This window comes from Agelaius tricolor, unplaced genomic scaffold (assembly GCF_023055355.1).
Source record: "Agelaius tricolor isolate 1412-34295 unplaced genomic scaffold, bAgeTri1.0.p SCAF_47, whole genome shotgun sequence".
Classification (NCBI taxonomy): Eukaryota; Metazoa; Chordata; class Aves; order Passeriformes; family Icteridae; genus Agelaius; species Agelaius tricolor.
In genome coordinates this window covers 216022-233518 of record NW_027269307.1, presented here as the reverse complement: position 1 = coordinate 233518, position 17497 = coordinate 216022, and positions in this window count along the sequence as shown.

Sequence of the window (17497 nt, the reverse complement as noted above, 5' to 3'; positions counted from 1 at the left end):
TGCAGCTGGACAGAGAAGAAAAAATACAACAGAAGGTTCATGAGTTAAGGGCTGGGAAAGAGATCATTCACCAAATACCATCATGGGCAAAACAGAGTTGAATTATAAATATTGATTGAATTTATTAATAACAAAACCAGAGCACGATAATGAGAACTAAAATAAGACCTTGAAAAGACCTTCTTGTGACTAACCAGAGTGTCTGACACAGCTGGACCTGTGATTGGTCATCAAGTAAAAACAATGCACATGAGACCAATCAAAGATGCATCTGTTGGTAAAACATCTCCAGACCACATTCCACAGCCATCAGATAATTATTGTTTACATTTCATTTCTGAGGCCTCTCAGCTTCTCAGGAGAAAAATCCTAGTGAAGGGATTTTCATAAAATATGTCAGTAACACAATAACATTTTTGATTTTGGTTTTTTTTTAACTTCTTTTTTAAATCTGTTATCACAAGGGCATTATCACCATTTCTAATTGGCCCAGCCTTGACCAGTGGTACATCCATCTCTGGACCTGCCAGGGATTGACTCCTCTGGATGTGGAGGAAGCTTCCAGCAATTTTTCACAGAAACCAGCCATGTCAAGGGTTTTGAATAAAAATGATGTCAAGATTAATTGGTGTGTATCATAGGTGAACAGAAAAGGTAGGATTTCTTGAGGTGCAGAAATACTTTTTGCATGCCTGGAGCTGCAGATATATTTAAATTTTGCATTTAGTGGAAAACGTATAAGGAAAGACAGACTAGTACCAGCATCCACTCATCCACTTTTTGTTTTTCCTGTGGCAAATGCTTTCTCAGCAAGATGAGCCATTACTCTCATGCCCTCAGAGAGGCAACTTAAATCCACTGTCCTCAGACTGCTTGTTTTCAAACATTGTGGTCATAGTAAAAGCAAGTGATTATTAGGAAAACTGATTAATTGATTGGTCCATATTTATGGGAAGACTCATTTAACCTGGCACTGTGGGAGTGCTGCACAGTAGCTAGATTGCATGTTTCAGAGCTCAGGGAGCTGTATAAACACAAAGTGAATGAAGCAGTTTGTATGCTTGTATCCACAGTAAAGCAATTTCATTAGGAATAATTAGCAGTTCTTCAAAAATAATCATCTTGAAATAATAGTTTTCAGTCGTATGAGTCATTAATTTTCTACTAAGCAAGGGTGTGAGGCAAAAAAGCCTGAAACATTATTACATTCCTCCATCATTTCTTTGGAACCCATACCTTTCATGTACAGTTCATTAACACTGATCAAAGCACCTATCTTTCTTATAAAGTAAATTTTTCCTCGTAATCATTTGTAGATGTTTCACTTTGTGTAATATTTTGGATGTTCTTTATTCCGAAATCTCATTTCTAATCTTAGGCTATGGTCAGAGAAGTGACACTACAGAAATATCTTGATTTACTTTATTTCTTCTCTCTTAATGATCTCCACAGCAAGTCTCTCATTTTAGAAGTCAAGACAAGATTTTTGTAACTGCCAGCACTGTACTGCAAAACTGGTGCTTGCAAAATCAGCTGTTTGTCTGACTGCAATGTCTGCTGAAACAGAGCATTTCTTCATCCTATATGAGAGGAACTTTCAAAAGTCATTTCTAATCTTGTCATTAACGTATTGCATGCACAAATCTCAGTAATGATTGGAGTTGCACCTCTCACTAAGCAGCAAGGTGTATGCTGGCCTGAATTTTTGTGTAGGAAAATCTGCATTGGGAAGACTGAAACGCGGCTGTTCAGCCCCTCTGTCTGGCTCTGACCCATCTCTAATTCTCAATAAAGACAAATTCACAGTAAATTCTCAATAAATTCACTTCTTATAGTGTGGGACTTCAGTGGGGTTTGAGGACACGAGCAATGTGCTGAACTAACATCTCTAGTATTGAAAGGTCAATGGCTAAGATGAGGTCAAAAGTGACGGCAGAATCAGCAGACAATTCTGAAGATTTTGTGGGTGATTAGCAGAAAAATAATAATGACAACTGAAAAACATGAGTTAAAAGGGGATTCCTGTTCTTCCAAAAATTCTTTGCTTGATCTTGTCCCACTTTTTTTTTTTTCTTTTTATTTCAGTGGTATTGCTGGCATGTATAGCACTGCAGCTCTACATTAGAAAAGATAAGCATAGGTTTGATTCCTTCTCACTTCTAATATTTAAAATTATTTAAAATTTCTTCACTAAGAGTCAGGAAAAACCTCCCCATGCCAAGCCTGAGAGACAAAACAAATTTTGGGAGTGCAAAATGCATTAATTATTTACTAGAGGTAGAAGAACAATTAATTAATTTTGAACTGGCAGCATTTGTTGATAGAGTTAAGTACAAGTAATCTTTCCATGCATGCTGATGAAGTTGTTGGGTTTTTTTCAGGAATTTTCTTTTTGTTATGCTTTACCTACATTAACAGCAGCCTTAGTAGGGAATCAACATTTTTATGCCCACTAATAAACTTCCACATCCAAGATTATTATTCTCTTGTTAAACTACCTGCCATGTAATTGATTGGCATCAGAGAGGTTTTTCTGCTACTTCTCTTTGGGTTTTTTTTTTGTAAATAATAATATTTATGTGTCATTCTAGGGTGAAGCTGAAATCCTCTGCTTTGTCAGTGATAAAAACAGAGATTTCTTGAGCAGTTACACTAGATTTCCATGAACTTCACCCACAAAATTGTGCACTGGTGAAAAAGTATGACAAAAAGAGATATTGTTGTGTGCAGTGAGGTACCTTATCTCATTAAAGAGTTTTTAATATTTAAAATGCAGAATGTACAAAATGTGTACATACTAAACATACATACTTATACAGCTAAAGAATTATGTCTTATAAGCCTGGGGGTATGAATAAATACAAAGACAGATACAGTAGTAGGATGCATTCAGTAGCATTAATTATGTAAGGGCTGACAATATTTCAGTCATATTCCCCTGTTTTACTATGCTAATAACCTAAATATTCATCACAAAAATTTTCCATGCGTGTTTTCTGCCTGAAGAAATGTGTTATTAATTATTACTGTTTGTTTGGGGAAAAAATTTGTCTTCTTTGAGGTTAAGTGGGATCCATCCCTTAACAGCAAAATTTAATCTTATTTTCAAATCAGATTAAAATTAACCAACCAAAAAAAAAAAAAAAAAAGCAAACATAAAACATCCCTGAATGTTGGGACTTTGTAACTGAGCTGAAAATAATCTTATTTGTAGAAGGTAGGGATGGAAAATAGCAGGTAAACCAGACCAACATAATCATTCCAGAAAAACATATAGGTTGGGGAAGCATATTTTTAGGTTTTTGAAGATCTACCTGGTATTCAACCAGATATCATCCCAACACTGGGAGATCCTTCCACACCTTTAATGGTCTCTTGAATCCTTCCTATAGACAATTGGATGCCTCAGGAATTTTCCTCTTTCTTTTCCCATTCCTCTTGCATTGAAGGCAATGGAGACAAGGAATTTGCCAGACTTCAAAATTAGAGCTGTCATGGTATCTACACATCCAGACACTTGATTTATGCCTCCAAAAAGTGGTGGATTTTTCCTATAGTTGCCTCATGACTTTTAGTGTTTTTGGACAGACCTATCTGGTATAACAAACAGCAGTAATTTTCAGAGATTTTTTTTTTCCATCAGTGACTCCCTGCACAGTCAAGTCAGAGCATATTGTGCTTTGCTGAAAGCCCATTTTAGGTTTCTAACACTGAAGGAAGGTCCCCATGTAGTGATCATTCTGCTGAGAATAGAAACAGAGTGATCAGCTCCCTATGACTGAAGAGTCTGCAATAGAGTCAGAAAAAGGAAAATTCCACAGGCTGATTTTTTTAAAACTGTGTTTCTATTTTCTCTGTTTCTGATGCAATAGCACACAATGTTGCTGACAGCACATTAATCCAATAAGCAGTAGGATGCTTTCCATTTTAAGTTGTTTGGGTTTTGTCCCTTCTGAATTTGGTATGCAACTTGGCTTCCTGTGTCCAGCATAGGAGAAATCCACACCAGAAAATTATTTTTGTAGGTGAGCCATTCATTGAATTCCCAATGCCAAATGAAGTAAATACAGCAAATTCAAGCCAAAGAAAGTCAGAATTTCTCACTGGACAGGACAGATGACTGTGGGTCCCAGCTGTTCCTGATTTGACAGATGTGTTTTTTGAAATCACAGTATCTCTTCATAACCTGGGTACTACTTCTTTTTAAGAGTTTCTTTGGTCAACTGTCCCACGATAGCACAGAAAAACATCCTTTTATAGAACTGGGTAGATGCCTAGAAACTTTTAAACATGGAAAGCTAGTCATAAAATCATTAATGCTTTTGTAAGTCTATTTTCATTGCTGTAAAGCCCAATGCTGTGCTGTATCACACAACTGCTACATCCAAACAAATACACAGAGATAAAAAAGACCAAATTTTAGAAAATGTAGAAAATAATCTCAGAGATCTCAGGATCTCAGAGATTGTAACAGTGTTTGTAATGTAAAAATGCCAATCTCACTGAGAACTTAGAAGGGCCCCCATGATGTGGAAGATGATTCTGCCTTCCAGATTTCCCTGGGGTGGAAGCCTCTCTTTCTTGATGTATGACACAGACTGGGAGTTTTCAGTAGTTCCTACTCAACGTGGAAATGACACGTGTGAGTTTTAACCTCAAAATAATAAAATCAAGAGAGAAAAGTAGCTGCATGCAGAACCTCATACGCAAATCCTGCCCTGAAAAGAGAGATGTAAAGAAGAGTCACGGCCCTATCAGCAGTGCCTTGACCAGCAGGACACCTCACCAGGAAGAGGAAAAGAAATTCTACTTCTGCACATCTGCTGAGATTTCCTATTTTTATGGTGTATGTCCTTCCAGAGAGCCAGGAGGCCCAGTCAGAGCACTGGAGCCCACTGTATTTCAATGCAAAGCATATCAGACATATCCACATTTCCTTCTCATGCCATTTGTAGGAGTAGCTGGGAAAAGGAGTGGACATGAATTTCATTACTACTCCAGCTGAGTTGTAGTGAAAAAAAAATAATTGATATATAATTTTAATAATATTCATAAATGTGCAGACAAATGCTGAAAAACAAAATAATGGTGTTGGGATTTATTACCAGCCTGTCTGGTCAGCATATGGTGTACCATCACAGATTATCTCTTATTATACACGCAAGTCTCTTTAGAGCACTGTTTCTATATTTCTTGCAAGTGGGAGACAGCTCCTGCTATGTTATTATTTTACTGATATAGTGCCATAAGTGCACTCAGCAAAAGTCTATAAAGTCTCATTTCAATAGACCTTTTTTATCATGGGCTTTTTCTCTCATTATTTCCTCACTTCATGTTTACCTAACTGTATTTTCTCTGATCATACTCCTCTGATAATCAAGACATTAAGGACTATGTGTTTAACTTGTGCCATTTTTTGGGGGTTTTTTTGTTGTTTTTTTTTTTTTAAAACATGCCTCTTTCAAGATGCATTGAGGAGAGCTAAGTGCTGGTCCCACTACTGCATTGCCTTTTACTGACCCCTGACCCACGGAGTTCAATCAAAGTCTGTCCACAGCCTTTATAAGAAATCCAAGGAGGACCCCTTAGGAGAAGAAATGAGTTGCTTTTGGCAGAATCCACTGTGCCCTTCAATATTTTATGAAGCAAAATGATGAGGCTCAACATGCTTTGGCATTCTGCCTACTTCAGTCCAGTCAGAGCAAATATAAGCTACTTGTCAAGTCATTATACAATGTGTTTTCATGACCATGATGACCTATCAGACAATAAAAGCAGTCCCAGGAGACAAGAATTAAACAGTACCATGACATAAGCAAAAGCATTGCAGCTTCCAGAGCTACCAAGTGTGGCTCAATAACCACAATAAAGACTTCAGGCTGTGGAAAGAAAACAGAAGGTAAGTAAGTCAAAAAATATCTGTCAATCATCTAAGTAAGAGAGAATCAAAAAAGAAAGCACAAACCAGTTCACACTATGAGAGAAGGGTACTAATTCACCATTAAATGGGTGATTGGAGTCAGCAGATTTGTAGTGAATTTAGTATATTTGCATAATATGAGACTGAATCTTTGCTCCCTTTAAAATCAAAATCTGTATTCTATCCTGCTGTCATTATATGTCCAGAGCCAGGAGCTTGTGGGGTCCTTGTGGGACCCTTCCAACTCAGGATATCCTAGGATTCTTCTGTCCTCCCCTGTCTGAGGAATTTACCTCAGTGTCGTACCTCAGGAAGTTGTGAAATGTATTCAGCAAATACTCTCAGATCCCTCTGTGCATTGTCATCAGCTCATAGCCAGCAAACATTTGCTGATTAGAAGTGCCACAAAACTGCCTCCTTCTGCTCTGCACTGGTTTGGAGTGGCCAGCAAAAGCCAGCAGATGAACCACACAGGTATTCAAAGAAAACATGGGAAACCCTGGCTGGGCAGAGGCTGAGAGGAACAGAATCGTTTTCACCTGCTCCCTTTGTGCTCCAGCTGTAAATCAGTGGTCTCAGAAAATCAGAAATGAATCAGAAGAATAATCACTCTGTTAGGTCTCAATTGCTGAAAACGTCTGCTGTGAATTCTCTAAGAAGCTTCAAAATTTCCCATAGAATTTTTTGTTTTTCCCACAGCTCTTTGCTTTAATGTCTAATAACTAGATAATGTCATCGGGTGTATGGACATAGCTCCCACTGGCTTCAAAAGCAAACAAAGAAGGGAAATTTAACTTCATCTGTGTAAATGAGGCCTTGTCATGCTATGCAATGCTGCAGAAACTAAGACAGCAAAACTAGTTTTATGCTAGCAAAACAAGTTTTGTGCTAGCAAAACTCTTTATAGGAGGCAATTTGTGCTTGATGCAAGAGAAAAATGAGAAAAAATTGTGAGGAAGGGACTATGAGGAGTATGAGTGTACATTTACCCCTTTAAAAGGATGCAGCCAGAAAACCAGTGCTTAATTCAAAACCTGGGCCCCAAGAGCAGTAAGCTGCATACTAAAATAAAATTTTTTGGCAGTAAACTGATGAACTTTAAGAGTGCAGCGAACTGTGTGCCTTGTATATTCATATTAATCAAAAAGCCTTTTGGTTAAACTAATGTTCAAGGTATGCTTTAGAGACTAAAAAGCAAGAAAATGACCAGGATAGGCCAGAATTAATTATTTTTGAGTACTAAACTCAGAGGTTCATAAGATTGAATATTGTTCCAAGACTTATTCAGTACCAGTAGTATCTGAGAAAGACTGAGGAAAAGAGTTTGACTGGAAAAAGAGATTCTCTATTAAAGAGATTATTTTGTAAAGTTATTTATTAAAGTTAGTATTTTCACTGTTTCCAACCTGCAAAATAGCATCCCCCCAACAAGGTTTTGATTTCAGATTATCAGTTGTCTAGCCAGGTTGAAAAAGCATGATTGCCATAACATCATACTTACCAGAGAAGAAAAACCACCACTTGCTTTTACTTTATCAAAAGAGATGATGACATTTAGTATGTGCTTACTTTCTTGTCTTGTTTCTGGATGCTTAAATGTGTTTTTTCATGTACCTTTCCACAGGCACTCATCTATGACCTCTGTTAGAGAAAGGCTATCATAAGAGATTGGTTTATCCCAGTTTGGCCATTTATATTTTGAATTTTTCACATTTTGAATGTGCAAGCATTGAATGAAGGGGCTAATGACATTATGTGCCTGGGTTAAGCCTTGTTTCTGGAAAGAAGTGGATATAGTACTGAGATGGCTAAAGCAAAGTTGTATCTTTCTCTCTCATCGTTTTTCCACATTATTGCACTGTTTCAGTTAGATAAACAAACAGGATTGTTTTCCTCTGTTGGACAGGAATCCTGACATTATCTCTTTAAAATGCCAAAGACATTTATTCTTAGAGATTTCTCTGTGCACAAATGTACTTAACTGGTAGTTGTAAGAGAATAATTTACATGAGTTCAGAGGCAGTGAAGAATGTGGGTGAGCATTCCTCTTCAAGTTCATGTCAGATGACAGACAAATATGTTCAATGGCTTCCTTTGATTTGTCTGAAAGCATTTACAATTAATTGCTGCTCCATGATACTTGTTGCACTTGCCTGAAAATTTTCTAGATTAGATGTCTGTTAATTAAAGCAGAGGGGATTTTGATGTGACATAAACATATGACATATCAGATTGTAATTTAAGCATCAGTAAATTTGGGAATAGTCAGCAATTAGTAACTATATGGCTAATTATACAGTGGTGAGAAGCAGGTTGAAGAGAATTGTAAATTAGTTCCTTATTAGTCTTTATTCTTAATCTTCTGTGCCTCTAACAGGAATACACTAACTTGGTTCTCAAGCTCAAGTTTAGAAGTCTCAGTTCTGACATTACCTTTAGAGTTTTAAAGAAAATGGACAGAATTACCTCTTTGTTTTTCTGATAAGTTTCTGATAAGTTTTTAACACCACTTTTGGAGGAAGAGAATAAGACATCTTTCTGTAGAATTTTCAATGTTTGGAACTGGGAAAAATCAAGATATTTCCAGAGTATAAAGCATATAACAGGTGCTCCTCTTCCAGTCTCCCTCATGAGCTATGTTGTTATCATGCTTTAGGAAAGGTACTCCACAATTTTGTGTTCCCACTGGAACAAAAAACCAGACACTACTCGCTCTCTCCCACCTTTTCCCCCTCCTCAATGCAGCAATTAATTGGAGGAACAAAAGACAAAAATCACAGGCTGGGATAGGAGCAACTTACAGCAATGAAACAGCAATGAGATAAGAAAAAAAACAATAGCAGAAAAAATATTAATAAAAATATTCCACAAAACAGACAATGCGGAGTTCAGCCTGATCACAGCCACACTGCCCCAACCACTCCCTCCAACCCAATATTGTTGATAATGTCCTGTTGTTAGGGGATCCCAAAACATGCTGTAGTCCAAGGAAGAATAAGTATGCAGAAAAATAGATTGGCTGTCTCTTGTGTGAGTAAATCATCTCTTATAACAAACTCTAGATGTCACCCAGGTAGATGGGTTCCAAAAGAGAGGTGGTTTTCAGTGCAGACATTCCCAAGTTTTATTGGGTCCTGACATTTTCAAGTATGCTCCCACTCCAAATCTTATTCTTTGTACTGTATTCCCTTTAAAACTTTGACAGTCATAATTTTCATTCACATTTTGAGTTCCCTGGGTCTAAACAATTATAGGTCCTCATAAACTGAGATGACAGAATCCTAAAATGAGCTCTAATTTGAGTAATCTTTTTCCTTTTACTAATTTAAAAGCCCAAACCGCAGTCTATCATCTTATGCAAATTACATCATGTATGGAAAAAAATTGGTATTAAGAGGCTGTGAGAGTGACTGCTAGTGTTTAATTAATCAAATATTTGGCCATTTGCTGTAACCACCCAGGTGCTGTAAGAGACTGGAATGTTGGTGCTGATGGCTCAATTTGCTGGGGATGCCCCTGAGATTGGCCTCCCAGGGCCTGCACACCTGGAGCTGCAAACTGGGTTCCCAGATAAGGCTGGTAAGAGGCAAATCCCCTGATTTGGGATTTGGGGAGTCCTTCTTATCATGACATTGTCCTCCCTTACCTAATGGCTCCAGCTGTGAAAACTCCAGTCCAAAGCATGGGACATTCACCTGTAGGATGAAGGGATTCCTCTTGGGTGATGGGCCATGACTGAGGGGCTGGGCTGACTAAGAGGTGTCACAACCCTTAAAGGGTCCTGTGATCCCCAACACTACATCACTCAGGTGTATTTGTATTTTTTATTGACTTTTTGATTTGTATTACGTTACCCAGTGTGAAACTCCCCTTGCCTGGGCTTTCCCACCTGAACCTGAGTGACTGTAAACCCAATGGGGTTTGTGTTCCTTGGATTTGTTTCCCCACCACTTGATGGATACAGTCTGCAACCACCACCTCCAGAAGACTGCAATCACTCAGGAGACCAGGAGGACTGACAGGATGTTGGTGGAATTTTTACACTGTGTTGGTATTTTTCTTTGCTTCTCTGCCTCTTTCTTTCTCTCCCCACTCTCCTTCTCCCTATCTCTCTACCTCACATTTAGTGCTAAATAAAAATCCATTCTATTGACTTTGGTATACAGTCTCATTTGTGCCTCAATTGGGGCAGTGGCATCTCTCTAATAATTTTAATAATTGGATCTCTACAGAGGCCCTTTTATTATTGCATTAAGATAGGCACAAATTAGCAATGCTTTCTACCAGATAGTAGCACAAAAATTCCAGTATACAATTGAAAATTGTATATAAACAAGTACAGACTTTTCATATCATTCTTGCTTCAGCAGTCATCCACTACAAAATGCAAAACTGTTAATGAAGTGAAAACTAATTTTTTTTTAAATAGTTTAATTTAAAATAGCTCCACATCCAAGCTGTACAAAGGAAAATCTCTTTTATCCCTTGCTTTGATGAATCCGGCCTGTGATCTTGTGCACTTCTAAAGAGGATCAAATTGAGCAAGGAACCCCATGAATTCTAACACAGCACTCTGAGTGATGTTCTTAATGAACACAGCATGAGATATTTAGGCTACCTTGAGGACAACTGATTCCATCTAGCTACTTGTATCTTCAAACAGCAATTTAGTCAGGATACACTGGGTCAGCTATTGAAACACTCACACAGTAGTGGCTCCTATGGAGCAAATTATATTTGCACATTTTGCCTTGTCTGACAGTATTTCTATAACTAGAAAGGGATTGGTTTATTTGTTTTAAAATTATCTTATTTTACTATTTATTCTGTTTGCCACTACTATTATTATCACAGTTTTTTGGAAGAAAACTGATGGAAAAGAAAGAAGAAGTAGTACAAAAATTCTGTGCCATGTGAAAATAATATTTAGATATGGACCATGAATGGAAATAATAATTTCATAGCTTTCTCTTTTGTAATTTCTGCTACTCATGACATACAACTGCAAATCACTGAAACAACAGCATCTTTCACCATCTACTTTTTGTGTCATCAGTGTATTCATATTTCTTTTTCCACATAACCAGTTTCACTGCCCTTTCATTCAAAACTTGACTCACTTGGACTAACACAGGTTCTGTACCTTGGGCTGATGATTAATAGGTAAAAATAGGATATGTGATGATATGATACTGTGATTATGCAGATGGCACTTTGCAATTTTTCTGTCTCGATTTTACAATGAAATTAACGTTTTGATGTGAACTTTTAGTTTCCACTAAAATGTAGCTATAACATTTCAGAGGTACCAGGGAATCATAAAAAATAGAGGCAGGTTCTACTGCTTGAAATTCCCTCTGAAGTTGCCTCAAGTTTTGCCTGAGATTTAAGCAAGCCTATGGCTCAGTAGAGTCCTGCAGTCCCTTGAAGATTGCCATCATATTAGGGCAAGTTTTGTGCTGGTATTGAGTTTCATGCATACAATGGAATTCCCTTTCTTGTGAAGCTACCATGGCACATTATGGGAAATCAATATTTAATTTAACACATTCAGTAAAATATCCTGTATATTTTTGTGCTGCATCCCTTCTTCTTTTGTAAAGCCACCATTTTCTTTTTCATCGGAGAGAAAAATATTTAGCCCTGCTTTTAATAAGTTCTGAAAAAGAGTTTTCCGTTTATCCAGGAGAGAGCTATGCTAAATCCTTTTCAGAATCTGCAAAAATGACATGGTGTGAGATCTGTTCTTTAATGAAGTGTAACAGAAGTGTTTAAAAACTTTACTTTTACCTCTGTAGAAGAAGTGCAACAGGTTATTTATTCTCTGGCATGCCACTTTCTGCTGAGGCACACATGTACTCTCAGATGGGTCAAGCTGCTGCTTGAACTGTGATGCAGCCAAGATGTAAAGAGCAGGAGTAAGGATGGTAACCCACAAGATGCTGCTGGCAGAAGGAGTTTTTTGAGACACAGCCACTAAAATATCTCAATTGCCAGGCTTGGTTCATTCCCAGGCAAGATGAAAACTTAAGACACCTGCAGATTTTTCCTGTTAAGAGAAATGTAAGCATGCAATGAAAATGTAAACTTTTGTTAGTTTAGAAGTGCTGCTAGAAATCAATGTGTGGTGTTGTACACACCTTTGCAACTAATTTCCTAATTATTATATTTTAATTCTACTGATGGCTCCTGGCAGGCTTATAAGATATGGATAAAAGAAGTGTTAAGGTTGGAAAAGACCTCCAAGACCATGGAATCTGTCAAACCAGCACCACTGTGCTCACCACTAAAGCATATCCCCCAGTGATACATGAACCTGGTTTTTTTAAACACTGCCAGCTATGATGATTCTACCACTTCCCTGAGCAGCCTGCTCAAATGCCTGACCACCCTTTCAGTGAAGAACTTTTTCCCCACACCTTGCAGTTCAAAGTAGCTATAAAGATGCATTTCAGGGCAGGATATAATGCTGATGAACAAGAAAGAAAAACGCTGCTGTCACGTCTTGCTACTCAACTTCCTGTTAAAAGAGATCATAAACACTCTGGTACATTTCACTTTACTTAGTGCACTTCATGAATCTAATGCTTATCTAGGCATTTCATTTTCCACAATAAGTGTTAGTCTTTCAGTGGATCAGTTACTTAAGGAAATATGCATACGGCTCTATTCTTCATCATTTTATCATACTGCACATTTTCTGCTTTGAGCTTCAGTGATGCCATTTGAAGAGTTCAGAGTATTCACCATGAGTCAGCCTTCATCAGCAGTTTAGTTGGGGGGTAATTATTATGAAATGTTTACCAGTGTGTGCAAGTGGAGAAATCTTAAAGGGGAATCAATCTGCAGATGCCTATTTAGTCCTTTCTGAAATTCTCGATTGGGCATGGCAGCCACATTAGGGTCAACATATCCAGTGGTCTGAGCTACTCTTGGCATTTGGTGAAAAGAGGCTGGCTAATAAATTTTCTACATAGATATCAGCTCAGATTTTTATACAGCTTATTTCAAATTTGAAGATCAGTGCCTCGTTATTCTCACAGCCTCCCTCTGGTGTTTCTGATGCACTCCTTAGTGGTGCTCTCCTTGATGAAATCTGGCTTTCCTGGGATAATGGAAGCTTTGAAACACCCCCAGAGCAGACATTAAGGCTACTTGCCTCTTCTGATTTCTAAAAAAACCAATTGTGGGCTACCATTTCTTCACAAGTGAGAAGATTTCAGCACCTTGTTCAAAGTCATTGAAAAATTTGGGCAAGCACAAATGGAATAGCTACTCCTACTAGACCATTGCCCAGTTTTTTTTTGAAGGAAAATTCCAGTCTTTTCTAAAGAAATTTATTGCAAACAGAAATTAACTAACAAATTGCATCTTGGAAAGTTTAAGAAATACTTAGAATGACTCACAATGGTTATAAAAGGCCCTAATGACTGCTCTGGAACTCACGTCATGGATAAGTTTAGTAATGAACATCTGACTTGACTATTTTTAGGTATTGTTCTAAAGGATGTAAAATCTCTTTCCTACAGTTGACTGATTTAATTAATGAATGTTCAAACACAAGCTAGAAATCATTGAGGTGATAAAAGATAAAGAGCAATTTTTTGAAATTGTACTTAGAGTAGCTATTGGGTTTGCTTTAGTTACAAAGCATAACTATGTTATCAACAGAGATTTGGCTGTCTTCATCAAGACTTCAAAGACTCCTGTCAGGAGAAATAAAGCCAAGAGAAATATATTAGACTTTGCAATTAAGTAGATATTTTTATATTTGTGGAGATATATTTTCTCATTTTATACTTGTGGGGACAAAAGACTAGAGAAGGCTAACAGGAGTTTGCCTACCTGCTTGGGAGAAAATAGAGAAAAACACAGTGGGACATTATTTTGAAAGTGGTGTTCACTGGGTTCCCAAAGAACTATAGCTGATTATCATCCCTGGGAAATAAAAGAGCATGTATAATATTTTTGCAAACAGATTGAAGCCCCCAGTATCAGGTCTAAGACATGCCAAACCTACAATCCAGGGGCTCTTTCCCTGTGACTGTACACAGAAAATTAAAAAACAGTCACAGAATACCAAGATTGTCAAATAGTACCAATACATCAAGATGGGTATGTACTTATATGTACATAGATAGGTGTGCCTGGTACCTGAGCTGAACAGCTGGCTGTAATTTTTATAATTTCTACTCACTTAAACAATCTACTCGCTCAATGGGAAGGTCAAGAAAAAATACATAGTGGAAATAACAATGCATATTTTATCATTAATAAAAGTACTGAATTTTTGAGAATATATATACATCATGGAAATAACTAATAATGCATCAACACATGAGTGGTAAATTTCTAGCTTTAGGCTCCTTCCCCTACCCAGGACATCCTGTAGCTTTGGACACCCACGAGGGGTGTCTGTATGCATGTATATATGCATTTATGCACATATGCTGCCCATCCCTGACTGCATAATAGGAATGAATTATGTGGCTTTTATCTTATGCAAGAGCTTGTTCTACCAAGTGTTCTATATAAATATTTTGTATGTGCAATTAATTACACAGACTGTTTTGCAATTGTTGAATTGCTTGGGGGGAGAAATGATAAATGTTAATGAAAAATTCAATAATAGACACTACTGAATTTAAGGGAAATTCTGTCATACTCTTCATTTCAGCTCTATTTTTTATCATGGGAAGGTACAAAGAAGAGTAAAGATGTTTATTATCCACCAGTTCAAATTCTTCTTTTTCTTCTATGCTGCAGGAATACTGGCACCCTGAGTTCAAAGAAACTAATCCTTATAACTTGCAAATACTTCTCTCCTACTGAACTCAATTGCAAAGCTCTGAGCTGAGTTGAAAGTGACCCAGCTGAGAAATAGATTACAAGAAGGAATGGGAGGAATTTTCTCATAAAAAAAGGACAGCGGTTGTGCATTAGAGCGCACATCACGTTATTTCCTTTGTGTACACCTCGTATTTTAACAAGATGCAGAGAGGTAATTCACAGAGAAACTGTGGGATGATACATTAGCTTCTGGAAGGAATTTACAGAGCAGCTGTGCATCTCTTAAGCTTTCCTCTTTTTAAACTGCGTGCATTTGGCTCTTTTAGGTACCCCACTGTGAGAGACTGGAAGGAATTCTTGCTCAAAACCTTTCAGGTGCATGTGTGGGGACAAGGGCAGGTCAGGTCTTGCTCTGGTGAGGCAGTGCCATGCTCCACATGCCCCAGAGCCTGTATCCCAGCCCTGCAGGGGCTGCCCAGCCCTGGCACAGTAGCCCCCTCTGGAGCCCCAATCCGGCCCCACAGTGGCCAGATGCCCCAAAATCCCACCTGGGGGAAGGCGAGTACCCTTTGTTATTCCCACCAGGACAGCCAAAGGGCACTTGACTTTCACTTGACTTTCGGCACTTGACACAAGGCAAGCATATGCCTTGGCCCTACCTCCCCTTGGATTTTGTATCAGCTGAACACTGCTGGAACTCAGGACTGGTAGCTATATTTATTATTTTCTGCATTCTTTCTCTCTTTCCTTTTCATCTCCTTCTTCTAAATCCATCTTCTCGTCGTTTTGAATAACTTAAAACTAGATGGGCTTGGAGTTTGCTGAGTTGGATGGGCTAAGTTAAAACTTTGTGAAGTGTTTTATGTTGATTGAATGCTGCTCTGAACTTTTGCCAAAGCTCTCTGATCTTCTGAAGCTACCAGTAATTTTTTTTTGTTGTTTTGACCTCTTGAGACTATCTTGTCAGTATCTCTCTGTGCATCAGCCTCAGAGTACATAAAAAAAAAAATCCATAAGCCCTTTTAGGAGAGAGTTTTTGATGCCTTACATTTTCATTTGCATGGTGAGAAGGGTGCTCTTGAGGTGACTTATTTTATATGGTGGTAACTGCTATTGGGAACTAAAGGAAAAATTAATTTATGGTCTAAACTGATAGTCTCCAGCAGAAAGACCCTGGAAAGCCAGGTAGAAATTGATATGAACTGTTCTCCACTGATGGAATTGCTAAAAGCTTATAAAGTTTATCCAGCCCCAAACATGGAGATGGGGGCTGACTTTTTCCTCTTTCCCTGGGTATGGATCCTGGGGGTTCCCCTGAAACATGGTTGATGGGAGAGATAAAGATGGTAATTTGGGACATATATATTTGTTTGGGTTATAAAAATACCTGGACCTGTAAGATTATGGAGTCCAAAAGGCAAGGAAACTTAACTATTGAAAACTGGCCTACCCTTGAGGTTTGTATTTTTTGACAAGGAGTGCAGTGCATTTGCAATATCAATAAGTAATAAAGAACCTAAATTGAATTCACCATGCTATTTTGGAGCTCATGTTACAAGTCCAGCAAGTATCAAAAACGGTTTTATCAAATTGTCTAATGTTTGATATATTATTAATAAATGAGTAAGGAGAATGTAAAAGGCAAGACTTCACTCAAGAATAATACTGTAGCAGGAAACAAGAAGGAAATCACAAGGCAATTTGTTGGACTCTGGTCACTGCAGCTGAAAGACTGATTTAAGGAATTCTTTCCCCAAATCCTCTTTTGCCTCACAACTTGCCTGCAGTTTTAGAGACTCACAGGGTGAGGAGTGATGACTTGCATAGAGTGAAATTTTTATTGTAACTAGACTTGAAATTATTAAAATAGCAATTGTCTGCTATATGACATCTTGTACACTTTCCTCTTCTTTCCTTTCTTCTCTGTCTCCTAGGTTAGGACTTATAAACCCTTTCAAGAGGCTTGTGAAGCAGGTTTTGGGGACCTTACATCCATGTCTTTTAATCCTTTCAGTGTTCTTTGTTGCCTGTTTACAGAGCTTTCACAAGCAGTGAAAAACAGAATACACAATTCTGTTTTCTCCAGAGCTTGGCAAAGTCCTCAGCTGATTCCCGAGCTTTACATAAAGCCTCCTGCTCCAAAACTGTTCTAATCAATTGGAAGTGTCCCACTTGGTACCATGGGCTACATATCAGACTCTCTGTGGGGACATCAGAATGCAGATTATACCACATTTCCTTTTTTACTCTAAAAGTGTATAATTGCAACCAGCCCTCTGAAAGCCATGTGTCTGGCATCCCTAAAATAAACGTTTCCTCATTTATTGACCAGTACTAATCCCTTAGTCCGTTACCTTTGGAAACCAATTACATTTCTCACATTTAAAGTCTTTATCCTCTGCTTAGAAAGACTGTTTACATATTGGAAAGCGTTCTGAAAAAAAAAGTCACAATTATTATCCAAGTTCTAGAATATCTCTTTTAGACTGAATTATTTTGGTTAACACAGAGAAGGATGCCAGATGATTTGCTCCTGGTCTGCAGGAATGTAAATAAGGATAAAATTTTTGATAGTAGCAGGCTACTATGAAAAAAGTTTGATGACCATGAGTTTGACATTAAAAAGCTTATGTGTTTTTTTTTTTTACCAGAGAAGGCAAGAAAGCCTTGGAAATATTTGTTTAAAGAGCATAGACATTCTCAATTAACAAGAACTTAGATGAAGAGATGGCCCATAACCTGTGAAGAGCTGCTGTCCTGTTGCAGGATTCAATTGATGAAATTCTA